Below are 25850 nucleotides of genomic sequence, written 5' to 3'. Positions count from 1 at the left end.
TGATGATGATGAAAATGATGATGGTGGTGGTGGTGGCAGCGGGGCAGCGGGCGCGTCACTTACCGGCGGGGCCGGAGCGAGGGAGCCCCGTTGCGCAGGGGGAGTCCCCGCGCAGCCCCCTCCCCGCCGCCTCGCCTTCCTCCTCCTCCTCCTCCTCCTCCTCCTCCTCCTCCTTGCCGGGGTGCGGGAGGTGGCCAGACACCGCGCGGAGAGCTTCTCCTCCCCCATTGTTCCCAGACTGTTTTGTGTGTTTTTTTTTTTTTTTTTCCCTTTGCCTTTTGTTATTTGCCCTCGCATCGTGTTGTTTGTCTCCGAAGCCGCCTCATGACCGGCAAAGGGATTTCACCTCGTCCTTGAGAGACAGACACGCGGGGGGAAGAGAGAGGGACGGGAGGGAAGGAGGAGGGGGGCGAGGCAGAGCGCACCCGGCACCCCCGGCCCCGCCAGGCCCCCGCCGAGCACCCAGCGCCCGGAGGAGCCGAGCGAGCCCAGCGGGTAGGTGCGCGGCCGCCGCCGCCCTCGGCTTTCCCCTTCCCCTCCCCAGCTCCGCCGCGCACCTCCGAAGTTTGGCACAACTCCTCCCTCCCCCCTTCCTCCTCCTCCTCCTCGTCCCCCGGGCAGCCAGCCGTGCCCCCGCTTTGTCAGCAAACTTAGGGGGGGCTTCATTCCCCACCCCGGCTCGGGAGGGACGTGCCCGGCTCGCCCCGGGGGCGGCACGCTGCCGCCGCGGCCAGGGAGAGAGAGCCCATGGGAAGCCGTGGGATTTTGGGTAATAAGTGTGGGAATCTGCCAGGGGAGTAGGTCGAAGAGTGATTTGTTTTCGTGCTGCTCATGAATAATGGCCTCTAGCATTTATTTATTTATTTTTCTTAAACCGGCAGGCCAGATGAATTATTATTTTTTTTTTTTTAAGAGAGATGCGTTTTGCTCCATCTCTGTCAGAGAATGAAGTGTTAACTTCAAATTAAAAACGAAAAAAAGTTTTATTCCAGTTGTAGTACTGGAAGATATCGTGTCCCTGCTGTCCCCCTCCCAGAAAGGCAGCAGCCTGCCGTCCTGAAGTAAACCACTCAGATTAAAAACTAGCTTCTTTTACATGAGGGACTTGTACCGAATTCTTCATAAACATATTTTATCACTTGAAGCATACCTGAAAACAGCTACTTTTATCAGCTGCTGTTTCTGTATTCCCTTAATCCTACCCAGTGCTGAAACATACATCACTGCGACCAAAATGAACTCTTCATCCTGAAAATGCGCTATTTACAACTGGTAAACAGGGACACTTTTTTTTCTATTATTATTATTTAGCTATAATATCTGACAAACATATTGCCAGCTTTGTTTTATGAGGCTTCTCCAGCTGAAGCGGGAAAGGGTGGCACGGATTTGTTGTGTTTTGTGCAGGGATAGCGTGGCTATTCCGTCCTAGTTTGAACACGAGAACCCAATAAACACGTGGCCGTTATGTGTGGAAATCCTGCAACAGAGCTTTCCGGCTGAACTTAAACTGTTTTGATTGAGAGTTACACTGTAAGGAGTACACGACTTGAAAGCCACAAGTGTCTTTTGTAAACAGATGGACATTTGAGATGTATTGACTGTTTGAAGTTAATTCAGTTAACATGTGCGTGCACATGTATCTAATTTTGCCTGATCTAAGTTTTTCTAAGTGATGGAAGCTAATAGACGCTTTTTAGAAAGAAAATAAAAGCATGTGAATTTTGTCAGGAGATGCTTGAGTTGCAGCTGTAGAGGCTCTTACGGACTGCAATCGTCCTGTTGTTGTGCTCGTGTAGTAGCAGGTGGGAGTTGCAGAGAGCTTACTGCATTCCAGTTAAGCGTGCGGGTAATTTGCTAATGAATTTTGAAACAGTAAGATAATGTTCCTGGTGTCACTACGCTGAGAAAGTATAAAAGTGCTTAAACATGCGCATTGCTGCACCTTTATCGTACGTACTACCTGCCAAAACCAGTTAGGTGGAGCAGTATCATTAAACTGTCAGATGTATTGTTTACAGTGGGATAGTTCCTTAGTGCTCAGGATGGAGAAACAGCAGCTTTCTGTTACTCATCGTGAAAATACACTGCTACATTCCAAGAAGGTTTTTGTAAGTGGCGCAGCTAGCTATCACTACATAAAGCATAGAAGGAGATTGAGACTTGGCATCTCTGACAGTGGTGCTGTAATATAACGTGTACACAGGAGCTTTGTTTCTGCCTGCCGCTCATACTTAGCCTGATGTAAAACACTGCGATGTTGGCATATGGATACACCAAAAAATAGAGCATTTGTTGAAAAATAAGAATTCCAGAATTTAGGAGAAAGTAAATGAACAGTCCTTCTAAAAATACAACAGTATGCTACAATATTGCCAAAGCGCTGCTGGGACGCTGTTGTAAGCTGTCATATTTTTTGACCATTATAAATAGATTAGTATTATTATTACAAGGATTTTTTTCCTGTTAGCAAAGAAGATTTTTCCCTGTTTTCTGCATAAGGATCCTCGCATGTTCCTTGACCGGGCGAAGGCAGTGGGAGTGTTGCTTGCAAAGGAAGTGGGCAGCTGGGCCTTGCACCGTGGGAGTGGCCCTCGTGAAGTCTGTGGAGTCTCCTGAATTGTAAACTCTTCTTTGTAGCCTCAGTTTTGCTGATATTCCCTGTTTCTTCAAGACATTAGAGATGGTCTAATTCGTCATTCATGATCCGTTATCCAGATCCAGATCTGGTTTAAGCAGTGTACTAATTTAGGCCTGAAACAAGAACCAGTGCTCAGCGGTGCCGAAACATTGGGAGTGTTTGGGAGTTTTCTTCCTTTTCTGTGGTGTCCATAGACCAGATTAGGAAAACTTCCTTTCAGATCAGTGACCAAACTGTAGGACTGTGGGAATTTGAAGCAAGATCTGTTTCCTTTTATGAAATTTAGTAACAGATAAGAAAATTCAGGTCAAGACCAAACCATTACATTCACATCCCACATTTAGTTACGATGCAATTACTCCTTCATTGGCATTCTGTGGAGAGTGGCTGCTACAGATAAAGTGGATTTCAGAGTGCTTGTGTACAGGCTCTTAAAGCAGCTTGAGTTTGCGTGTCGCTTGCTCCACTGGTGGACATGTAGGAAAGTGTAAGACTGTCATTCTTGCAGTACCATCCTCTGTGTCTCAGGTGTCTTCAAGACTGTAGTAGATGCACACACATGGCACATACCCAGTACGTTCTGCAAACGTAAAGTCCAAACAATTTTTTATTGCTTGCGGAGCACACATCGTTTATAGTTGCACATATTTCCAGATGAGAAGACTGTATGCTTCATGACAGTTTGAGGAGGGTCTCCTCTAATATTTCTGACAGCTTTATTTTCTGTCTTCTTCAGCCTCTTTCTTCCTCTTTGAGCTGCAAACGTAGATTGAGACTCAGGTAATACATAAGAGGATCCTTTAATGTTGGCTATTTTCAAAGGCACAAAGGACAATTACTTTCTCTTCCTACTAACCTCCTGCTGGCTTACTAGCTGCTTGGGAGGCTGGTGATTTTAAGAATGCCACTTTACCGAGTGCATCAAATACCGAGCAAATCTTTGCTCACCAAGATTCCAGCTCCCACACCCCGTGGTAACACCAAAAATTGAACTTGAGTGGCCCAGAGCGCCAGCTCCTACTGTGATGACTCATACAACCATCAGCACTTTTTAGACTTAAATTTGATCCATTGGCCCTGAGCAGTGCTGACAATTGCCAGCTAAAAGACCCTTCTGTGAATTGTCATTTAACGGGAGTCTTTTTTTATTTTCTTGTCCCAATTCCTGTTGTTTTAAATAAAAAGAAATCCTGGTGACAAAGCTAAAGTGTATTCTGTGATTATTGTTGAAAAGAGAAAAGTATTTACCTATATTTCAAGGAAATGAATTGCCTGGAAACTGCAGGTCAAAGTTATTTATAGTAAGGGTAGTATTCTTCACTACTGTACAATCTCCTAAAGTAAAAGTCTTGCATGATTTAAAATTATACTTTTATGCATGAGTACTCAGTCCTTTGAATGGTTTTAGTTAAAATACATGTAGAATGTCTATACTGTATTAAAACTCCATTAGTCTGATAAAGGACACAGAACACTTAAACCTGTCTTTTTTAGTTTGTGAGCGTGTCCTCAGAGAAATTGAGCAGGCTCAACTGCCCAGTGCAATTTGATGGTATTTTGTACATTCCATGAGGATCACTGAGTTTTACAGAACACGACCCAAATAAAACCACATCCCTTGGGGGAAGCAATTTCAGTTTGTAGTCTCCTGGTCTTTAGCAGGGTAGTCCAGGTTCTACTTGAAATGAGTTTAAAAGGTCTTGGGAAAGCTGACGTCTTAGTCAGCAGGCATAGATTTGCTATGTAGGGTACTTGCTTTTGCTGGTCAGTTCCCAGGGAAATGCTTAAGGTATGCTGGACTATTAGTAAAATTGCCTTTAAGGTATTTTTGTTAGTGGCTGTGATTTTAATGTATTTCATTTAATTTAATTCAAAACCCAATGTAATTTTTAAACCTCCGTAACAGGAGAACTAGTGGGACAAGGTGAGTTGCCTACTGATAGCAGAGCAATGATGGCTCCACTTGCTCTGAGAAGCTGCTTTGTCCACATCTTTGAGGAGAGGGGGCAAAACTGAGTTTTGCTTGTGCTGCTCAGAAGCCTTGAGCTGGCTGTCAAACAGATGTAAATACGGTTTGCAGTGTCTTCAGTTTCTGTATGGGGTAAGTGAGTTCAATAGGTTTAGATTCAACTGAGTGTCATGCTGTGTTTTGTAGCAGTCGGTCTATTTAATTAAACTTTCAATTTTTTTTTTCAAATTTTTTCAATTTTTTCAATTTTTTCAAATTTTTTTTCAATTTTTGTGGCTTAGTTCATTTAAATTCAGCAAAATGTGAGTATTTGCATAAGCATGGTGCTTAGTTAGGAAAGTGAGATTTCAATTCAGCCAAAGTCCTGTTTTTGAAGGTAGCATGGACAGTGCCCTGTTGACCTTCAGGGTGACTGAGGTACTGAAGTCACCCTGCTGAAAGGAAAAAAGAAAAAAGTTGTTTTCCTGAGTTACCTGCCTTCTGAAACATAACTTGCCTGTTTTGAAAGCCTGTGGATTGTGTCAAGTGTTTGTTAGGGGAGTTCTTCAAAAGCTCCAGAGACTGCAAAATTTACATGGATGATTCCTGTTCTGAGGAATGATGTTGAGGGCAGTTTAGTTGTCACTAGTAGCAGAGATTGGTTCCTGTAATTCTTTGCACAGTTTTGTTTTCTTTCATAGCACCAGGGATGTTGGTCAGGTTGGACCTCAGGTGGCCACCTGGTGTGGCCACCTTAATAGAGCAGGATTGGTGCCAGCAGCAGATCAGGCCAGACGGGGCTTTGCCTAGCTGAGGCTTAAAAACCTTCAGGGATGGAGGTGCCACAACCTCTCCAGACAGCTTTTGGTTTGTTCTGGTGTGTCATCTTTCTCTGACTGTATTTCAGTTTGTGTTATGTTGCTATTAAATACATCTGTGTTTGTTTTTTAATGCTTTCTGGTCTTCCTGGTTTGATACCAGGACGATAATATGAATGTTTATAGGGTACATCCAAAAGCTAGCTTTAACCTAGCGAGACCAGTCCTTTGTGGCTCCCTCTGCCGATACATATTTCAGAGCAAGAACTTCCATCTCACTGTTGAGCGTAACAGGGACAACGACTCCTGCTAGGCCAGTGTTTGCCAATGTGAAAATCAAGCGTAAGACAAGGGAGATAAGCATTATGGGCCTGGTTCTGTGCCCACTGCCATCAGAGCAGACTTTGCCATTTATGTTATCCATTGATGCTAAAACCCAGAGGTGGTGACCCTTCCAAAGGTATATCCGCTTGAGTGTATGTCCACGTGGGACTTCCAGAGGAGCGGAAGGAAGTTCAGCAGTCAGTCTTCACTGGTGTTTAATGGGCTTGGGAACACAGCTGTTTTTTTTTTTTTTTAAACAAACAAACAAACAAAAAAACTTTTAAAAAATCTGAGTAAAACACTGGGAGTTTTACTATTAATTTCCCTTATCTAGAGGTATGAGATTTTGCCCTCTTTTTGCTATTCAGAAAGTGTGGAGTCTTTTCAGTGTCTTAATAGGATTCAGTTGAGCCCGGTGCAGTTTCCCATTTGGAGCTTTTGTTTCTTCCAGCTCTCTTCACTGTCTCTGGCTTTGGAGAACAAGCGGAGTGTTTCTGTGGAGCTGCAGACGTTTTTTAATTGAATGAAATACACCCTTTAAAGAAAATGGGCATGCATGTGTGGGGAGAAATGAAAGTGTGTTGCTTTTTATAAAGTATCACCTGCAAAGTGCTTTTAAATAAACCCCTATATAAGCACGTGTGTTTTTTTCACTTGAAAGACACTATCTCCTTCTTCTAAACATTTGCACAGCAAAGTAATGCATTATTGCATTTTCATAAATAATTGAAAAGCAACTTAAAAGAAAGTAGGCCAACAGAAAAAAAAAAAAGGAAAGAAAGTGTCGGTTTCAAATTTGAGAGAAGAAAAATATGTTTCCTTCTTGATAGCAAGTCAGTTAAATGTTATTAAATCCCACTCTCCCACCCCAACATGACCAAAGACAAATCTGACAATTGACAGTTTCATCTAAAAGAGAGAGAAATGGGGAAAAAGGCTTTGGAATACTAAGTTGGTGTTGGTTTATTTCTTCTTTTTTTTCCTTTTTTTTTTTTTTGTAAGAAAGGCAATTGTGACCCCTTATCAGTTTGCAAGTGACTGAGGAGCAAATCTCTGGAGGTCTGCTTGCTGGATTTTCAGTACAGTTCTCAATGCTGTGCTGTAATAATGCAAGCTATTTTAGAACTCTGCATACGTTAGTGTTCTGGCGCGGCATGATACAATAATGTGTGAAAAAGCATAAGATCACACCTTGGTGAAACTTGCAGATTTCCTGCATAATCCGACAGTGAGCTCTTGTCAGGTTTTGACTATATGTAAAGTGAGAATAAAGTTTCCAGAAGCAAAGCACAGGCCTTGGATGCATTTTTATGGCTGTTCAAGGATTTTGGCCCTGACGTGATTATGTATGTGCCTGACTTTAAGCACTGGAGTCCCGCTGTAGCCAACGGGCCTCCTTCTGTGCTTAAAATTTGGCACACGCTCTAAGTCCTTCACCAAATCGGAGCTTCAGTTTTGCTAGTGCTGAGAAAGATCAAAGAGCCAGTGTAAATTCTTAAAAAAACAATCAGTCACCATGAGCAGTTTCCACATAACGATGCAGTTCTCTCTGGTGGCAGAGCCAGATGTCATCTGTGGTAACAGCGCTAGGCCACCGGTCTGCTCACCTGGCTGCTGGTACCTTGGTCCTGAGCAGCTGCGACTGCGGGAGGACGGGCAGGCAGGAGGCCAGAATGTCTGCAGACACAAATGGGCTCACTACGAGATGAGGGCCGGAGGCTACATCCCAGCATGGGCATTGTGTGGGTTCCTGACTGTTGGTTTATGCTATATCTGAAGGTATGGACGTGTTGCAGCAGTTGCTGGGTGAGGCTCTGCGGCTTCTGTCAGGCAGGAGGCTTGACTGGGAGATCGTGATGGTAATCCCTTCTGGCCTTGAGATCAGCAATTTCTGGTATTAATATGTTGCTGTGCAGCTTCCTTTTCTAAGATTAGAGGTACTCAAAGGGTGGACCATGATCAGATGAGCACCAGTGAGTGGAAGCTGCACATAACTGATCGGCCTTCCAGAAGAAAAAACGTCAGTATGTTCATTTTCCCCTGCTTTCCTCAGATTCGCCCCATCTCCTTTTATTTTTTATAACCAGTATGGCTGTGTTTTAAGTCACTGCCCACCATTTCCAAACAGTGTGATACATTTTCAAGGATTTGGAATTTGGGATACTTTGATATAAATTTGTGTAGGTTTTATTGAAACACCTGACATGTATGTTTAGTTCCTAAACACCTTCTGTGCTTGATTTATCCTCACAGGTTGTCAAGGTATTCAGATGACCTGAAACTGAGGAAGTGAGAGGGAGCTCAGCTGGCAGAAGTCTGACATTGAGTCTGACTGCGGCTCAAATATTTTTTTGCAGACTTGAGCCCAGGCTGCGTAGGAGGTGAAGAAAGCCTTCTTCACCTTTGCCATTGTATCCAAAAAGCTCTGAGCAACATAATTTTTCCAGGTGATGAGCAACCTAGTTAGCTCACACTGTTTAAATCCAGTGACAGTTCTCCTTTGTGAAGGCAGGGTGGTGATTCGTAATAGCATACTCATGTTCCACCCTCGGCAGGCTCACTGGTGGAGATACTCCAGAGGTTCTCTGGTAGGTTTTCTCAGCCAGAGAAACCACACTGTCAGCCATCTGTCATGGACTACCGAGCAATGGTATTACCCATCTTGTCGCTGGAAATTATTCACATTTGACACTACCATTTAATACGTTCCTGCAGGTTGGCTTTTAGTGCAGTAGGCTCACAGCTTTTAACCTAGCTGCATGTTTTCAAGGTCCTGTGGCAACTGTGAGCACCAGAGGCATGTGGATCTTCACGTTGAAGATGTGGAGGATGCTCAGAAAGTGATGTTATTTTCTGTTTGGAATTTCCTTTCTCCTTGGTTGCCCTGACTGGTTATCTTTTAGGGTGTAAGGCCAGGCCTGTCTGTCTTGGGAGTTTTCTTGTAGAGGCTGAAAGATAGCTTTCTGGGCATAAGACAAAGTCATTTTGTTGACACAGAACAGTATGCATCACTGTTTGTGTTATTACTGTTTTACATTTTTTGTATTTGTAAGAACCGCATATTGATGGCTCTGTGTTAAAACTCTGTCTTTTAGTGGTTTGTTTTCTTTCCGAAAAAGGAAGAAAACTACATTCTTACTGAGAAAAACCCAAAATGATACTGGAACAAGTACAAGGGCTGTGTTCATACATGATCAAATTCAGGAAGATTAGGGCACTGTGTATAAATTGCTTTCATGTTCATTGGGTTAGCAGCTGTCAAATAAGTGATTATAGACGTTGGCAAAGCTTTTCTTTCCATAATCACTGTGAAACAGGGATAGAAATGTAACAGATGCCATTTAATATGGACCAGCACCTTGGTTCTGTTTCTGGGTCTGGCTCTTTATTGCGTTGTGGCCAAAGTTTTGTAGCAACATTTTTGCTTTAATTCCTCGCTACCTGTAAATGGAGATAATAGTACTCTCTCACTTTACAGGAGATTTCTGAGGTTGTTTGTTAAATAGTTTGAGATCCTTTGATGATAGGTATGAAATACATGCAATAGCATTGAGGACAAGGTTAAATTAAACAGTTGTGCTCTGACTGAAGACAATTATTGTTCCTAGGTCAGCTTTACTTTGCTGGGCAGTGTTAACTTACTGAAGGAATTTGGTCTGAGACTGTTGGGATTCATTTCCTGGGATTTTTTAAATTTGTTAACTGACAAGGCTTTTAGATACCAGACACCATACTTGCAGACCCGTTGAAGAGCAAATGCATTGTGATGCTATTTTTTGTAGCATAGGAGTCTATGGTGACTCATTTAGCGTTTGTAATGCCTGTGACAGATTAAAAAAAAATCAAATCAGTTACTCCCAGTGAGATGGATACTCTCAGCCAGACCCTATTTGAGAATTATTTGCAGCACTGTTAAGACCAAAGTACACATCTTCCCCCTCCCCCCCGAAAGAATCCGGCTTATCATGAAATGTTTATCAGAGCCATATAAACATTTCTTGACTGCTGAATTTTGAAGGGAAATTCTTTCGGTCTAACATATGTATTGCAAGCAAGCCTCTTCACAGATTAGAAAAAAATAATTAGCTTGGTTACAGCCCTGCTTATTACCAAGCATGCCAGCATCTGGCAGGAGTAGGGCGATTTGGGAATTCACTGCTTGAAGCCATGGAACAAAGTGTTCTGATCCGACCCCAGCAAGCGAGTCCAGGACTTGAACTGGAATCTTCAGGAGCAGAAAAGTCATAAGTGTCTGGAAAATTGGCCTGTTGAGTCACCACGCAGGCACTAAAACAAAACTAATTTTAAGCAGGTCAGAGTTCAGTGATTCCCTCTGGAATCTAATTTTTTTTTTCCCTTAAAAAAAAAAGTCTCATGTTTTAAGTGAAAAGGGTCAAAGTTGATGCACTGCTACAATTTTTGAATGCTTTCCCTTAAGAACAGCCACCCAGGCTAGGATTAGCATGAAGGGCTGCTAGGCTGGCACTTCAGTGTCTGGGTTAAAAATATTTTAAAGCAGTAAATGCAGTCAGAACAGAGAGAGAGATCCCTGGGAGCCTTCCTATTCAAAAATGTGCGAGCTCAGGGCAGCAACTGCAATGTAATTTAGGGCAGTATATGCTTCATAGGTTTAGAGAATATTGCCTCTTGTTAATGTTACATTGGAGGACAGTGGGATAGTAGTAATTTTAGAGAGGTGGTATTCCTGTTTGTTTTACATTGGAAACTTCAGAATAAATAAAAAGAAGCATCAATTGAGGAAGAAATGTAACTGCCGAAAACCAGCAATGAATCCACTTCTGAGCAGACTGTAGAAAGGACAGGGGAAAGTGGGTATAGGAACATTTTCGTGGCAATGCAGCTGCAAAAGGAACTTAGCAGACAAAGACGAAATCAGGTATGTACTTTAAAAGGCATGTGGGCAAACTTTTGTCTAAGAGCCCAGTGAGGAGCCTGCTCACATGAAATTACAGAATGTTTGGGGGGATCGAATGACAAAAAGCTTGTATTGCTTTTCCATTGCTGCAGAAATGGGGCTGTCTATAAGCAGGAATGATTCAAATAGATGTTTTCAAAAAAGTGCTCGGGAGAGAGAGGGAGGTTTTTCATTTCCATTCCTTTACGATGATTGTCTCCTTCTTTTTTCCCTTTGTGTCTTACAGAGGTCCCTTTAAATCTGCAAGTGAAAAAGATGGGGTCTGAGCTACCTAGGAAAGCTTGAATCTGAATTCTGTTTGTGTCAGGCATTGTGAGCTTGGTGATCTCTGTTTATCTCTTAGGAAATAGTTGTGCTTGCACAACATGGCAAATGCAATGCACAGATGTCAGAAGAGCTAAAACAAAGAGGGCTGTCTAGGAAAAGCAATGCCAAACCTAATGGCCGGAGTGGAGAAACAGCAGTGGGGACTTCTGTCTTCTTCTTTTCCCCGCGCCTCTGCGTGGTCATAGGCAAATCTTTAGGCCAAACTGAAAGCTCCTTATTCCTGTTAGCAAGCTGTAGCTCCTGCAAACTGTGCTGTTGATAGGAGGATGTTTGTGGGAATGGTTGCCCACGTGTGGGCGCAAAGGTTTACGCTCTGGCCATAAGTACAGTTGTCAGACCGGCCTGCTAATTGACACCTATCCCACGGGGCTTCCTCTTTGGTGTGTAGTGACTGTTTGGTGTGTGGCTTTTTTAGGTGAGGTGCTATAAAGTTTAAAATGTATTAGAAGAACCTCAGTCGGCCTTGCTAGCACGTGAAGTTACTGGAATGTTTCCCCTCTGTGTCCACGCAGGTGTGCAGTATGTGGGGATTTGCATGGGAGGACATGTGAGGCTCTGAGGTCCGATTTGTCTTCCACGTTACAGCAAGGTTCTCACTTTTCTCAGGCTTAACAAGTAGTGACCATAGTTTAGTAAAATATTTATTTCAATTTAGGGAAAACTTTCTGACATGCAGTTGCTTTTGTGTTTAAGATCACAGTTTGTAGCCCTTTGAAGTCTGCACGTTTGAAGGAAAAAGAAGTGCTTAGGATAAACTGAACTTGAATTAAATTGTGTAGGCAGATAACAGATTGAATTTGCGGTATGGCTCGTTTTGCTAAGGAAGTAAGTCAAGCAATGAGTAATGCTGGGCCAACTTCTATCACAACAGGAGGTGATGTAGCTTTAGTGCAAGGTAGTGTGGTTTGCTGAATCTGAATTATGGGCCGATTCTTCTAACTTCAGGGATGATAGTTCTGAAGAAAAAAGTTCATTTTTGATTTGTATAACTATGATTCACAATCGTAAAGCTAGGATAAAATCAGGCAGGTTTCCAGCCTCAATACTTTCATTCGCAGTGATTTAGAACTTGCAAACTACTAAAGGTTTTGGTATTATTTTTCTTTTTTAAACTTTGTATTTCTTTTCACTAATATGTGACCAAGTGGAGACTTAACAATACAAGAGAATTTTAGGGGGTTAAGAGACAGAACATGTTGTGGGAAGTTCCCAGATACAATCCTGATTTTTTTGTTTGATCTCTGCGTAAGTAATTCCACAGTTGTCCTTGTATTCAGCCCATTTTAAATCTTAGCCTAGCACAAGAGGGTTGCAGCATATGCATGCTGTACTGATCCTTTTTGTTTAACTGGCAATGCTTTTACACTCAAACTAGCTATCAGAATATGATGGGTCAACAGGATCGTTCTCTTTATCATGGAGCACACCTGAAATATCTGCTTAGGCAACGCTTGTGATTTCTCAGCAAATACTCAGCCCAGTGGGGAGCTGCAGGACTCACCTCCATCTCCCAAGGGTTAACAGTAACCTATAATAATAATCGTGTGGCACAAAAATGCTTCTTTTTATGCATTACCTATTTCCAGAGGCCTAATTTGGGTTTTGTATCAAAATGGATATCACAAACGCTTGAGCTTCCCGCTGAGAAGGAAAGTGCTACCGAGAGATTTCGTTCTCTGTTATTCTAGTGGTGTCGGAGAGGGGTGAGGGGGCAAAGAAACAATTGCTGATATCTCTAGCAGTAAGTATAAATAGTAGCAGGATGGGTTGCAAAGGTAAAACAGTTTGATAGTGTTGTTCCTGTGAAAGCCTGACCTTTGTTCTTCTTAGAATATATATATGTGTGTGTGTGTGTGTGTCTTCATATAGGAAGCAAATTTACACATCAACAAGAAAAAAAAAAAGTTGTATTTTGTAACTGCACAAAAATGTCACCTGTCATTAAAAGAAAAGAATATTGTAATGGAGTAAAACGAGGTTGTGTATTCATGCTTCAGCACGCAGACAGCTACATTCAAAGATCGGCATGCATGTGTCCCTGCTCTCTCTGTGTACATTTCATGCCAGATTCTACTGTAGATCCAATTGAACTGTTTTCATCAGTTGCTTTCCTCAAGAATTTGTTTGTTGAATGTTTTCACATACAAAAAGTTATGTTTGGATTTTTTTTTCTTTGCTGTAAGAAGTAGAAACAAGGAAAACAAAAGCTAGATTTTAAGAAGATTTTTTTTTTTTTTAAATCAGAAATGCTTAGTGAACACCAGATAGTTTCTGCCTCCCTTAGTATTGATTTTCCATTGGAAAGGCATGTGGGAGGAGAAGGAAGATTTTAACAAAACCTAAAAAATGCTTGTGTTTCAGAATTTCCTGGCAGTTGCTATTTATTTTTTTGTACAAAATTTTGTTACACTGAACTTGCCCCAAACCCATCCTTTTCCTCCTGCCGATGTAGATGCTCCTGGCTTGGAGGAGCTCTTACCTTGCAGTCTGGTTCCTGCCCAGCCCACCCGTGTCTGTCCCCTTCTCCTCTCCCCGACCTCCTGCTTTGGGCAGGAGGGTAGTTCCCAGCAGGGAAGCTACCGTCTTTGGTCAGTTTCTGGAAGGAAGGAGTTCCCAGTGCTCTGCTTTGTTTTAGTCTGTCAGATTCAGGTGCTAAAACTTGGAGCTGGTTTGCCAGCTAGTGGGTACAGGCAGAATGCTTCACCTGCCTGGTGGGATTTATCCAGTTGGTTTCAGCACTGTACATGCAGGGGCATATCGGCTTTGGCCTGCAGTTGCCTGGCTGAGCACAGAAGTGGTCCTTGAGAAAACCAGCGCTCGCTGCCCCGAGCGTAGCAGATTGAGTGCATGGCGGAGAGTGTGGAGGGTGCAAGCTGCGGCCCCAGTCTGCCGCTGAAGTGCTTTGGTGTGCTGGGCAAGTCTCTTGACCCCTTCTTCCTCAGTTTTCATGTGTTTAAGGATGTACAGACTTACCATCACACATGGGTGTTGCAAGAATTAATTAATTGCCATTTGTACAGTTTCGAAGACTTCTAACCCTAAATAAACAAGAACTTAATCAGTTATTTTTCTTCGTATTTGTACCACAGGAAAAATCTACTAATTTATTTCCAAGCGCATGACACACAAAAACTATCTTCACACTTCTAAGTGGAGCTGGGGCTCGATGCCAACACTTTTTTTTCCTAGTGAATATGGTATACTTGTACGTTCAGAATGGTACAACCTTACATTTTCAACCAGGATGTGGAAATTTTTTCTTACTGCATTTTTATACTTAGAAGCTGTAAATACCAGGCGCTTCTCTTGGGTCAGATTCTTTGGTCCTCACAATTGCACCCATTGCCAATATCCTTTAGCATGTGCATTTCTGTGGCATTGCTCTGACTAGTAAACTGTATGTGTGTTTTTCCCCCCATGCATTCTGCAGTTTCCTTATACGTTAATTATTGCACTTTAAGCATCTGGGGATTAGGAGAGTAGAATGGGGACAAAATGTAATTGGGATGCTTGTCACCTCTTATCCTCTTTCCTCGGTGTGCAGAGAAGCTCCTTCATATATTGATTTGGGAAAGTGGTGTAAAATTGTGTCCCACACCTGATGCAACAGTCTGGAAAGATCACGCAGAGCACTGGTTTAGTGTGGGACATGTAGGTGCAATAGGGTGAAAGGAGTCAGAGATCGTGACCATCTCTGAATTTCCTGTCATAAGGGAGTTAAATCAGAGCTAAGGGTTTGTCTTTTAAATTTCCTTTGTTTTAAGTTTTTTTTTTTTTTAATGAAATGGGGGAGGGAGAGCAATATGCCACTGACATGCTTTGGGATCTGAGGCTCCTGTGGACCCCATAGGATGTCAATGGACTCATTAAGATTTAGCCAAGTTTTATGCATTATTCATAATATACATTCACAGCATGCACCCTAAAGACTGTCTCCTGTGAATGCTTAGTCAGAATCATTTGCATTCTGTATTATGGATCCATAATATAGAATACATTTAGCTACATTTTGTGTATTATCCTTTACACATATTTGCAGCCTTTACTCTTCTGGAATATGCAGCAAATGTGTTTAAACAATAGCATGCAGTTGTGTTTTGTCACTCCATAAAAACTAATGCATAATAAGAACCCTAATGAAAATTAATTATTGCATATCAGCAATGGGCAGTTTTTTTCCTCTCTTTAGCTTCAGTGACATTCTAAATGTACTTTTCTAACATATTTAAGAGGTGTTTTAAATTCTGGGCTGATGTTTTGTAATTTTTTTGTTTTGAATACATACAAATACCATTTTTGATGTAGAAGGTTGGCAGGTGATGAAACACCAAATAAAGCTGAGGTGCTTAATAATAAGTGTCATTTGCTGTGAGTTTACTCTAATCCGACAAGCATTATTTCTGCTGTACATGACAAGACAAAAGAGTCAACAAAACACCACATCAGAAAATTAATTCTCTTCCTGTCATCTGGATTGTTGGAACTCTTCTCTTTTCTTCGGCTGCTGTTACATCATGGTTATTGGTCTGGTCTCAGCTTTACCACAGATGCACTGAGTAGCCCAGAAATGTTCCTTAGTGTATATCTGCCTTAGTTTGCCCATCTATTACACAGAAATAATAGAAATTGTACTCCTTGAAGTCCCCTGTAGTAACTGTCTACTTAGATTTACTCTCTCAGTGCCCTGTCACTGCTGATAGAGAACATTCCTTTGGGAAATACTGTTCTTGCAGGAACACTGGATTTCTTATAGGTCCAAAGAGTGAAGTCAGGGAGATGTAGGAATTATAATATAAGCCTTTGATCCCTTTCCTTTTTCACGGAAGTGCTACAGTTCTGCAGATGACGAAAAAAATTAAAAGTAGATGGTGATGCCTTTGTCTCAGGATCCTGGCCTGCAATGGCAAAGGTAGTTTCTCAACCCTAAATACACACAGTAACGAAGGACATCAAGTGACTTTTTGTGTAAATTTTTTTTTCCAAATGTTGTAATGCTTGATAAAAAGCCAATGCTTATCAAAATAATTAAAACAAGCAGTCGCACTGTCATGTAAGATTGAAATGGTTTTTCATCATAGGCTAAACACAGGTGAGTGTTTTGGCAAAGTACAGTCAGGAAGTTGGTATGAAACGATTTCAAAATCTTAAGGACTATTTATATTTACTTTTTTCCAGTAGTTCTTCCTGTTTGTCTTTAGGCAGCATTCGTGCATACATTCCCCGAAGAAACAATAGAGAAGTTGCTGGGAACATGTTATCTTTCGGTCCAAAAGTGGGTGTTGAGCTCTTGGTGAAATAACATCTTAAGTATACACATTTCGTTGCCTTTTTGTTCAAAAGAGATGACCGGTTTTGGATCAGAAGTTTTCACAATTGAATTGAGAATTTTAAATTTGTTTATAAATATATGTGTTTTGCAGCATGCCATTGCTGTTACTTGTTCGTTTTGCTTACATAGAAATTGACAGTTCAAGATGTTTAAGGCTGAAGCATAGAAGCAAAACATTTCTTTTTTTCTCTTATACAAGATGTGGTAGAGTGGAATCCTACTTGGGGTATGGTGATGTAAAGTGAGAGTAGTCATTGCAGAGGCAGCAGCTGTACTGCTTTGAGAGCAAACATTACATTGATGGAACCACCGCAAGGTAGTTTTCTGTCCAATAGAGCAAAGCCTTTCCGTCTTAGTTGCTGTTGCATGCATGGGGCAGGGACAGGAAAGAAAGACAGCAGTTAGGAAATTGAGATTCAGTTTTCCCTTAGCCTAGTGCTGAAATTTTTTGTTACGTCCTTTGAATTCTGAGTTCTCCTTCCACGTTTTCTCCTGTTCCATCTCCTCCCCAGCTGCTGCTGCTGCTGCCCTGGCACCTCTCTGCTGCACCCTTTCCTCCTTGCTGCATCCGGAAAGCTCCAGCATAAAACCCAAACTAATACATGCAAAAAAAAGATGATTACTTTGGTTTCTGGTGCATACTTACAACACTTACGTTGTCGGTCCATCTCATTAGCTGGACATCAGTGTCTGAGACCAGTGAGAACATATTTTTTTCCCATTGCAAATCAAGGAAACAGGAACATAAGTAGCACTTGAAAAAATACCCCTTTCAGATTGGCAAATATGCTATATATAAGCTGAACTGGCATTTTTTTTATTGTTCTCACGAATACCATCTGCATATCAGCAAATGTAAGTTCATTGCCATTTTTGATGCTGTGAAAGCTGCTTCTGGAGAGTGAGTAGAACATGCCTTTTAGTCCATCTCAGTTCAGGCTACAACTCTGTGTGTATGACACCACAGTCTCCAAAGCATTCTGTGATTCTGCTCCTTGTATTTTTCTCTTGAGCAATCTAAATTCATACTGTAAAATGTGCAGTAGTGCAATGAGTATGTTTTTGTTAGCATTATTAGGCTTATGATGTGGAAAATAAATAACTTGCTACCTACTGTTTTGCAAAATTTCTAGGAAACTCCTAGCAGTTTTATTTAATATTTGCAATAGGTAGTTTTATCTTTCTATATGATTTTAAACAGTCTTTCTTCAATGAACAGCTGTTTAAATAGGAACTAGGGTACATAGGAAATGAGCACTGTACATTAGGTGGACTCACAAGGGATGGTAAGAGGAGCAGAATTTTCTTTTCCTCTACTAATCTCTGTGCCTTCATGATAGTACCTTGCCTAACAGAGTGCCTCTATACCAGGTTGTAATTCAAAAATCCTCAAGTACTGTGTTACCATTATTAATAATTATACTATACAAGTAGTGATTTGAATGGATAGATTTTAAGGGGGTTTTAGTGTGTTACCTACCATATTGTTAGTCCATTGTACAGATGGAAAGGTGGTGTTTTTACTTCTGACTCGGCTCTTCAGTAGGAAGGACAGACTTTCCAGTTAGCCAACACTGTTCTGTGCTTTGTTCTCTTGGCATTGTCTGTCCTTTGTCCAAAATCATCTGCATAGTATTTCTGTCCATCCCTAGTGTTAAAAAATCTACTCTCAGAACACTCACACATCATAGGGTTTTAAAAATAGTAAAATCTGATTTCTCTTTTATTAGCCCTGTTTTTTCGTTCAGGATCTATAACTTTGCAACAATAAGATTCAGTGCTTTAGAAAAGAAGCTGAGATATTCATATGATCACAAGAGTTCAGGCTTTAAGGAAAACACCAGGGATTCCAAGACAATAGAAAAAGTTCATGGGTATTTGCAACCCTGGAGCTTCCTGGAATACATGATTAAAAGGAGCCATGAAGACTCTCAGGTTTTGTGCTCCTCCCACACACAAAAGATATTTCACCTTGTGGTGCTTCATGGGATGCATAATATCCAAAGAAAAAAAGGTGAGACTGTGTGTCTTATATCCATGGTCCCCGTATAGTAGAGTTGGGAGCATAGGAACGCTGAGAACATTGTACTGCATTTTAGGGAAGATGGCATGATCAGATTTTTCTTTCTATTTAGGTAGAATTATCAAAGGAATATTTTTTCCCAAAATTTTGTTGAAGAGGAGATTTGCACAAATTCCTGTACTGAGCATTGCTTAGCAGCTTTGACTGGTTCTGAAGACCCATGTCTTTGAAAAGTGTACTGTTCATCAGTGGCCCCTTCCACTGGTCATTGCTTCATTGTTTGTATCGTCAGGAGGTCAAGCAGCAGAGACCTTTCTCTTCTATTTTGCTGTCTCCTTCCTTACAACAGCTTCAGAAATCAGCCATGGCCATACTCAGCCAGGACTCTTTATCTCCCAGTGTGGACAAGGCATCATCTTCTATGTTCTGAGTTTCCATAACATTTTCTGATGTTTGTGGTGTGCACATACAAGTTTCTCCTAGGAATAATACCACCAAGTGGCTGTTTTGTTTTGTTTTCTGGTGATTGCTGGTAAAGCTTGAATTCATGCTGGAACTTGTTGCCAGGGTGTTCCTTCACCTCTGTTGCGTCTCATCCTCAGACCAATTAACAAGACATACAGTAGCCTGCTTTGCTATTTGTTCCTGATTTTAAAACCCCGAACTCGCTTTGCACTGTTTCCTCACTTTTGCTAGTTTTACAACAGTGGTGCTGCTCTGTTCTTAGTGCTGCATCTTAATGTTCAAACTGTTTTTGTAGCAACAGAGGAAAAAGCAAAGATGGGAGAACAGAGCTAAATTCATTCATGTCAGTGTTATTTTAATGCTAAATCTTGATAATAAATATTAGTATTATATTATTGATTGAAATGTTCAAGAAGAGGAGTTGCAGTCCTCTTTTGAAGATCATCCCTCTTTACTGAAAAGGGGGTTGAGAGCCCTGTTGAAAAGGGTAAAAGCTGAGGAGCCTGCTAGGTATGTCCATTTTAAATGTGTGCCATGTGTGCTGAGGGTGACTTGGTTCACACAGAATATTTGCAGTCAAGTCAAAAATAGAACTCATAACTTGCGTGCTTGCACTTCCTCAGCCCAGTCCCTTCAGAAACAAATCTCCACATTACTTAAAAAGAACAGAGCTGAAACATGACCGCTGGAGTTTTCATCGACTGCCAGTTGTTGATGTAGAAGTGAGAGTCAGGAGGAAGGCGAGGAGCAAAAATTAGGACAGCATATTGGGAGGCTTACGTAGATGTTATGAATGCTATACCTGCCCTGCAGTGTAGTCTTTTTGTCTTCATGGTTATCTGTCCAACATCCCCATTAAGTACTGAGTTACTAGAAATATTTTCAAACTAGTGCTGGTACGGTGATGATGTATTCCTGTAGTTCACCAGAACTAGGGATTATATGGAGTAAATAAGCTGCAGACAATTGCAGTCTTGGTTGCAGCTGGCTTGTTTCCTAAATATTAATACTAATACTACACTAGAAAAGTAAAACAATTTAAAAGAACTGGTTGGAAAATCTGTACAGGTGTAAAAGTTAAGCATATGGCAGAGCAGAGATTGCCAATGAAAATGACAGATGATTAACATTCATTAAAACTTTCAATTAACACCTTGAAAAGTTCCATAAAATAATAATGCATATAAATAACGTGTGATGTCTCCAAACACTCTTTTACCTGTTTTTAAGGAAAGGGAAGAGAGAGAGAAGAAGCAAAATCTATTGTAAAAGTACTTATTACAATGATTTTTTAGTCCTTGTTTTTTTTTGGTTACTCTTTTTTTTTTTTTTTTTTGGAGGTCAATGGTCTAGTGCTAAATAAAATGAATTTATTTGAGCTGTCAGTATGAGAAAAAAAATGGCCTGGATGACAGTTAGTTCTTTGTGTTCCCAAAGATGAGCAAAAATTCCATCTTTTCTCCCAAGCAACAACCACAGGACAAGAGGAAATGGCCTCCAGTTGTGCCAGGGGAGTTTTAGGTTGGATTTTAGGAAAAAAATCTTCACTGAAAGGGTTGTGAAGCACTGGAACAGGCTGCCCAGGGAAGTGGCTGAGTCCCCATCCCTGGGGGTGTTTAAAAGATGTGGTGCTTAGGGACATGGTTTAGCAGTAGACTTGGCAGTGCTAGGTTAATGGTTGGACTTGATCATCTTTGAGGTCTTTTCCAACCTAAATGATTCTGTGAGAGAACCTGCAAGAAACTGCAGTGCAGTGTGAAAGAGGCTCTGATCATTTGACTAACTGCAGAGATTAGTACATGACAGAAGCTGCAGTTCAGTCTTATAACCATTATTATCATCCACATTACTCCTAGCTTCAGCAAGATCTTTCCACACTATGAAGAATTCTGGGTCTGAGCCTTTTCTTGTTGGTGCATACACATGAACTAAGGATTTGTCTCATCAAAGTAAACTTTGTGACAGTAAATTGAAAAGTCAACATTAAGAGCTGACTTAGAAGTCAGTTCTTAATGTCAGCTGTTAATTACACCAAAAAAAAAGCTTCCAAAATTAGGTATGCCGAGGCTTCTTTGTCCAGAATTATAATTCTGAAGGGAAAGAAATGCCTTGGTCTTGTAAAAGCAAGCATGAGGTTTAAGTGGATTCATGTGTATATTACCTATGTATTCTTTGAATCTTGGGATTTGAGTTCTTTATTTCAAGAAGAGTCCACTGTTACTGGCACTTGCATTCTTTTTTCTGTTTTTGCTAAGTCATTGTGTGTGTTGCTGAGCATTTCTGTTGTACTGGCTAGGCCCAAGTGCAGCCGAGCTCTGTGCATCCGGGGGTCCACACCTCAGACATGATCTGCTCTACTCCGTTCCCAGCTGAAATTCTTGCATTTGTTCCTTAGCCATCTTCATGTCTTCTTCATAACTGGATCCAATCAAGGCATGTGTGGTGATTTAAAATGTTAAACCACGTTTTCTTCCTTCTTAAAAGGCTGCTTCGTAGGGTTAGAATGTATGCCTATGTGTTGTTGCGTTTTCATCCTGCCGTCTTGTTAGAGCTGCCATTTGAGGTAGTTGAGGACTCAGGCAGAACATTGTGATGGCTAGTTAAAAATATTACCAAATACCTTCATTAGTAAAGTTATATGGCTTTGGGGTTGTGAGAGAGATGGAGGGATAAATAAGACAGCTGTCTAAAATGTCAGTTAAAATGCTCAGTATTCACTTGGGCTGTTATTTCATACGTGTGGTTAAGGGTTATTTTGCTCTGTTTTGAGCTAGGTTGTCACTGTGTTCCTCTTACCACCAGGTGTAATTATTGACTAGACCTTGCCAAATCAACACTGCAGCTCCTTCCGCAGCTGGCTGTGCCTGTAGTCCTGCATGGGCTGCGCCAGGCAGACAACCCTGCCCCTCACAGCAGCATTTGGGGGCTGACATAGCCCTGTTACGCTTAGTGCTAACACTTTCTGCATTGAACCAGCCACATCTGTATTGCAAAGCTCTGGGCCTGTATTTTGTCTTGGTCCCTGGGACAGTTCTGCGTCACATTTGTAATTATTTCTGTGGGCTTTCAATTCAAAATGATGGAAATGCTGAGCAGATAGTATGGCAGGCTTGAGGGGTGGGGTGATTTTTCCATAACATAGCACTGAGTTTGTGTGTTTTGCATTCTGGTATTTGGTTTGTGGGTGTTTGAGGATGAGAGGTCTGCCAGAAAGACTGAATGAGCCAAATTTGGCATTACACGTAGACATACTCTAGCATGCATACACATCTCCTGCCAGACAGTTTCCCCTTGGAGGGGACCTTGCAGTTTTTTCCAGAAGAAAGCCAAGGAGAAAACCAGGTTTTGTGCAGCGGGGACGATCAGGGCACCTCAGTGCAAGAGTAAAATAGGAAGTGATCTAAGTAAACCGTGCACACACACGCATCCTTACAGCTGAAGGCTAAATGAAAAAGATGAGTTGGAGAGGTAGCATCAGTTTGAGCATACCTGCTCAAATTTTGGGGCTTTATCTCTCTATGTAGTCTTGGGGACCCCCTCCCTGAAATAGCACGCAGATTATGAGGTACAATTAAATAAAACTGCAATTAGAAGCAGCAGGAGGGAAAATAAAAATCTATTGGTTTGCTGTCTTTTTGCATTTGACCGCTCTTGGACTGCTATTTTCAAAAGTGATCAGCAGTGGCATCTCTTGGCTTCCAGGAAGGCAATGGGAATTTTACGGCTGACGTCAATGGGAGCAGAATGAGACCGATGTTAAGTGCTTTTTTTAAAATCCTGTCCCTAGTGCACAGGCAGTTTCATTGTTTTCCCTGATATTTTTGTGGGTCTTGCACAGATCAAGGAAGAGAAAATAGCACGTAAGAAAGATAAGTTGTGGTTGTGAAACCACAATAACTGCCAGAAGGACTTTGGGGGCAGCTGTGGGTCTTGGGACTGCTCTCAATTAATGTTACAGATTTGACTTGATTTTAGTACGATGCCATTACTTTGAGCATCTTTCCTTCCCAGAGGACATAATCAGTAAAGTCCACCCTTATCTGACACAAGAAAATCCAGCACAGTCCCACTGATGAGCTCCTGATTTGCTGTAAATGGAATTTTTCCCTTTGGATTCATTTCTGTTGTCCTCCCGAAGCCTGACACCTCTCAAAAGTTCATGCGTTTGGCATGGGATGTAGAATGCATTTTCCCCTAAAGCATTTTGATAGGCTGATCCACAGTGAAGCCTTCACACTGTGATGTCTGGTCTCCCTTGATCCGTATGTCTGACACTGATTAGCATGAATGGCCAATATGTATGTGTGTGGAAGAGCTATTTAAACCTAAGACTTAACTTATCCTAGGACTCTAGGCTAATCTCTCAAGGTTAGAAGATTACTCCAAAGAGCGAAGGAAAGGAAAACAGTTTTGAAAATTGGTACACAAAATATGTGTCTGAAAATGCTGAATTTTAATCTCTCCCTTCCTCTCTTGCCATCCCTTGTATTTTCCTATTTCAGGCTATTTGTTAAATATGTATTGAAAGACATAGTAATTGTTTAACAGTAGAAGTGCTGATTTTAAGAGTATTTTGAATTAAGGAACGAGTGGTGCATTTAAATTTGGAGAATTCATAGCCAGGTGACTGAGGGTGTGGGTTAGCTCTGCAGAGTTCATCCACCTGATGGTACGTGTACTCATGTGCTGCAGTAGAGTGGTGTTCTTGTGGCTCGTGGGGAAAAAATTGTGGTTTGTGGGACAAAAAGCTGATTAGAGTGATCAGCCTTTGCCCCATCTCCAGGGGATTGCTTTTTAGGTCAATCAGGAGAAATCTGTGTGGAATGTAATGGCATTTGTTGAGCAATCAAAAATTTACCCTTGAGCCTACAAACTGCTCATGTGGTATTTAGCGCACACACACAAAAGAAAGATAACCTATGTTGCTTTTTTACCCTCTCTTTAAGCAAAGAATAATAAATATTCAGCATTGGCAGGAATCTGTCGTATTGTAGTTATGTTGTTGATTTTAACTGGGTGGTTCAAAAAATCATGTGAGGGATAGCCTTGATACAGATAAACTAGAGGATGCAGTAATGCTACTGTTCAGAAGTCATGTACCATCATATAGAATACAATATTTTTTGAAACTATAGATGTGGTGTTACGTATGGGAAGAAGCTGAGCCTTGCACTAAAAGCATTGATTTCATTTATGTATGTTGTGTGTATTTCTTTGGTTTATAGTCTTTTAACAATACTAGCTGAAACAAGCTCACTCTTTGCCTTAGTTTCTTCTATTAGAAAGAAATAGTAAGGTTTATGTGTGTAGGTTTTCACCTTTATATCTACTTCAAAATCCTTATCTACTCTGAAATCTGCACATGAAAAGAGCACTGAAATGATGATTAAATGCAGCAGATTTATAAAAGTGGACTCTTTAAGATACCGTTTAAGTCAGTAAGATGAGTTAACTTCCTGCTCATTTCATCATATGGATGAGCTCCTGATATAAGAAGAGCAGCAGAAGTTTGGCTGCCGTATGAAAAAGGCGGTAGTCATGTTAAACCTTTACATTCCCTCAGGTGAGTGCTTCTGTCTATCTGTGGTGCATTTTGGGTTTTGTTTTTCTAAGTGAAATATGCATTCCTTAAAACCCCAGTTATGCAGATTGTTTTGCAGCAGAAAGACCTTTACATCTGCTCTCGAAACAGCATGGAAGTCAATGAGGCTTTGCATGCAGTGGTCTACACATATGTCTGGCAGGACTTTGGCCTAAGTTCTCTGGCTCGTGATCTGAGAAGAAAGAGTTCATCCTTCAAATGGGAAGAGGGTATATTTTTCTGCTGTTGTATATATAAAGCCTGAGACTGTATTTTTTTGAAAATAATTTTGGTATTTCTTTTGTTTGGAGCATACCATGTCATAGCATCATCTGAGTTTAGCACAGCATTTGCTTTCAATGTTGGAAAGCCAAAGCTCTCGTAAAGATTTTAAATCGTCTGATAATATTTAATCAGTTCATAGACTGTGCGTGCTTGAATAGTAAGCACTTCTGAAGAGCTTGCACCTTTAAAAAAAAAAGTGAAGTACACTGATAATATTGCAGAGTGTAGAGAGGTTTAAAATTATTGGAGCACTTAATTTTTTCTATAATTGCTTCAATTTGAAGGGAACTAGGCAAAATACCAAGCTGAAAATGAGTTGCATTAATCGAAAAAATCATCACTCAGAAAGTAGGATTTAAACCAAAATGCCCAATTAAAACAAAAACCACACCAAAAATGTTGGAGCTAAAGCCTTAAAGTGATGAGGCTCACATTCCTCTGTATTGGCTGTTGACTTTTGAGGATATTAGAGCAGCTTCACGCATGCATTTCTCTGAAGCCAGCAGAGGAGTTAAAGTAGAGTCTGAGGTGCGTTGCTTAGAGCAGAAAGCAGTGCATAGGGAAACCCACGTTTCTTGCTGTGCATCACAGTGGGTAACAATCAAATGTGAGGACATATCAGCTAAAGGTTAAAATCTTTTTGTAGTAAGCTGATGATAAGCTAAAATATTTAACACCTCTGTGGATACCTTATGTTAGGTATAGAGCTTTTTGGTACTACACAATTATATTTCATAATGATTTAATGAGCCTTATTTAAAAAAAAAAAAAGGAAAAAAAAAAAGTAGTTTTATCACCTGAAAAGTACCACACAAACCAAAACAAAAATGAGGCATATTGCTGCAGCTCAAGGCTCTTTTTACATTTTCAAGACAAGAAGTTTACCATTAAAAGTCAAATAGTCTGTTTTTTTCTTTTTTTTTTTTTTTTTTTTTTTTTCTGGTCTGTCTTAAATTTAGCATAAGCACTGACTGTTACTAAACAAGGGAAAGCTGAAAAGCATTTTTGTTTGTTTTTGAAAGAGGATGAAGTATTAGTGTGAATATTATACATCACTGGAACAGAGTCGGTCCTGACGAGTGAGTCTTGACCGCATATGGTTCCAGTCGATTTTAATATACCAGGTATGACTGGGTTATACTCAGGCTAAAACAGACAGCCAGCTTTCAGTAT

The 25850-nt window shown here is 41.0% G+C and overlaps 1 protein-coding gene across 4 annotated transcripts in view; it reads left to right on the top strand.

Annotated features, from left to right (window-relative positions):
* Positions 1-302: 302 nt before the first annotated feature.
* Positions 303-25850, top strand: part of SOX5 (SRY-box transcription factor 5) — a 641693-nt gene continuing 616145 nt past the window's right edge. For 3 of the 4 annotated variants that reach the window (XM_050715327.1, XM_050715319.1, XM_050715325.1), the window contains exon 1: positions 10198-10628. The gene's annotated coding sequence lies outside the window, so the exon portion shown is untranslated. Of the gene's footprint in view, positions 496-10197; positions 10629-25850 lie in introns of those variants that run through there. The other variant, XM_050715320.1, reaches the window with a different exon arrangement.

The sequence above is a fragment of the Cygnus atratus genome, chromosome 1 (assembly GCF_013377495.2).
Source record: "Cygnus atratus isolate AKBS03 ecotype Queensland, Australia chromosome 1, CAtr_DNAZoo_HiC_assembly, whole genome shotgun sequence".
In the NCBI taxonomy this organism is placed as follows: Eukaryota; Metazoa; Chordata; class Aves; order Anseriformes; family Anatidae; genus Cygnus; species Cygnus atratus.
Note: the sequence above shows the minus strand (reverse complement) of the source record. Positions and strands in the feature narration are given on the sequence as shown.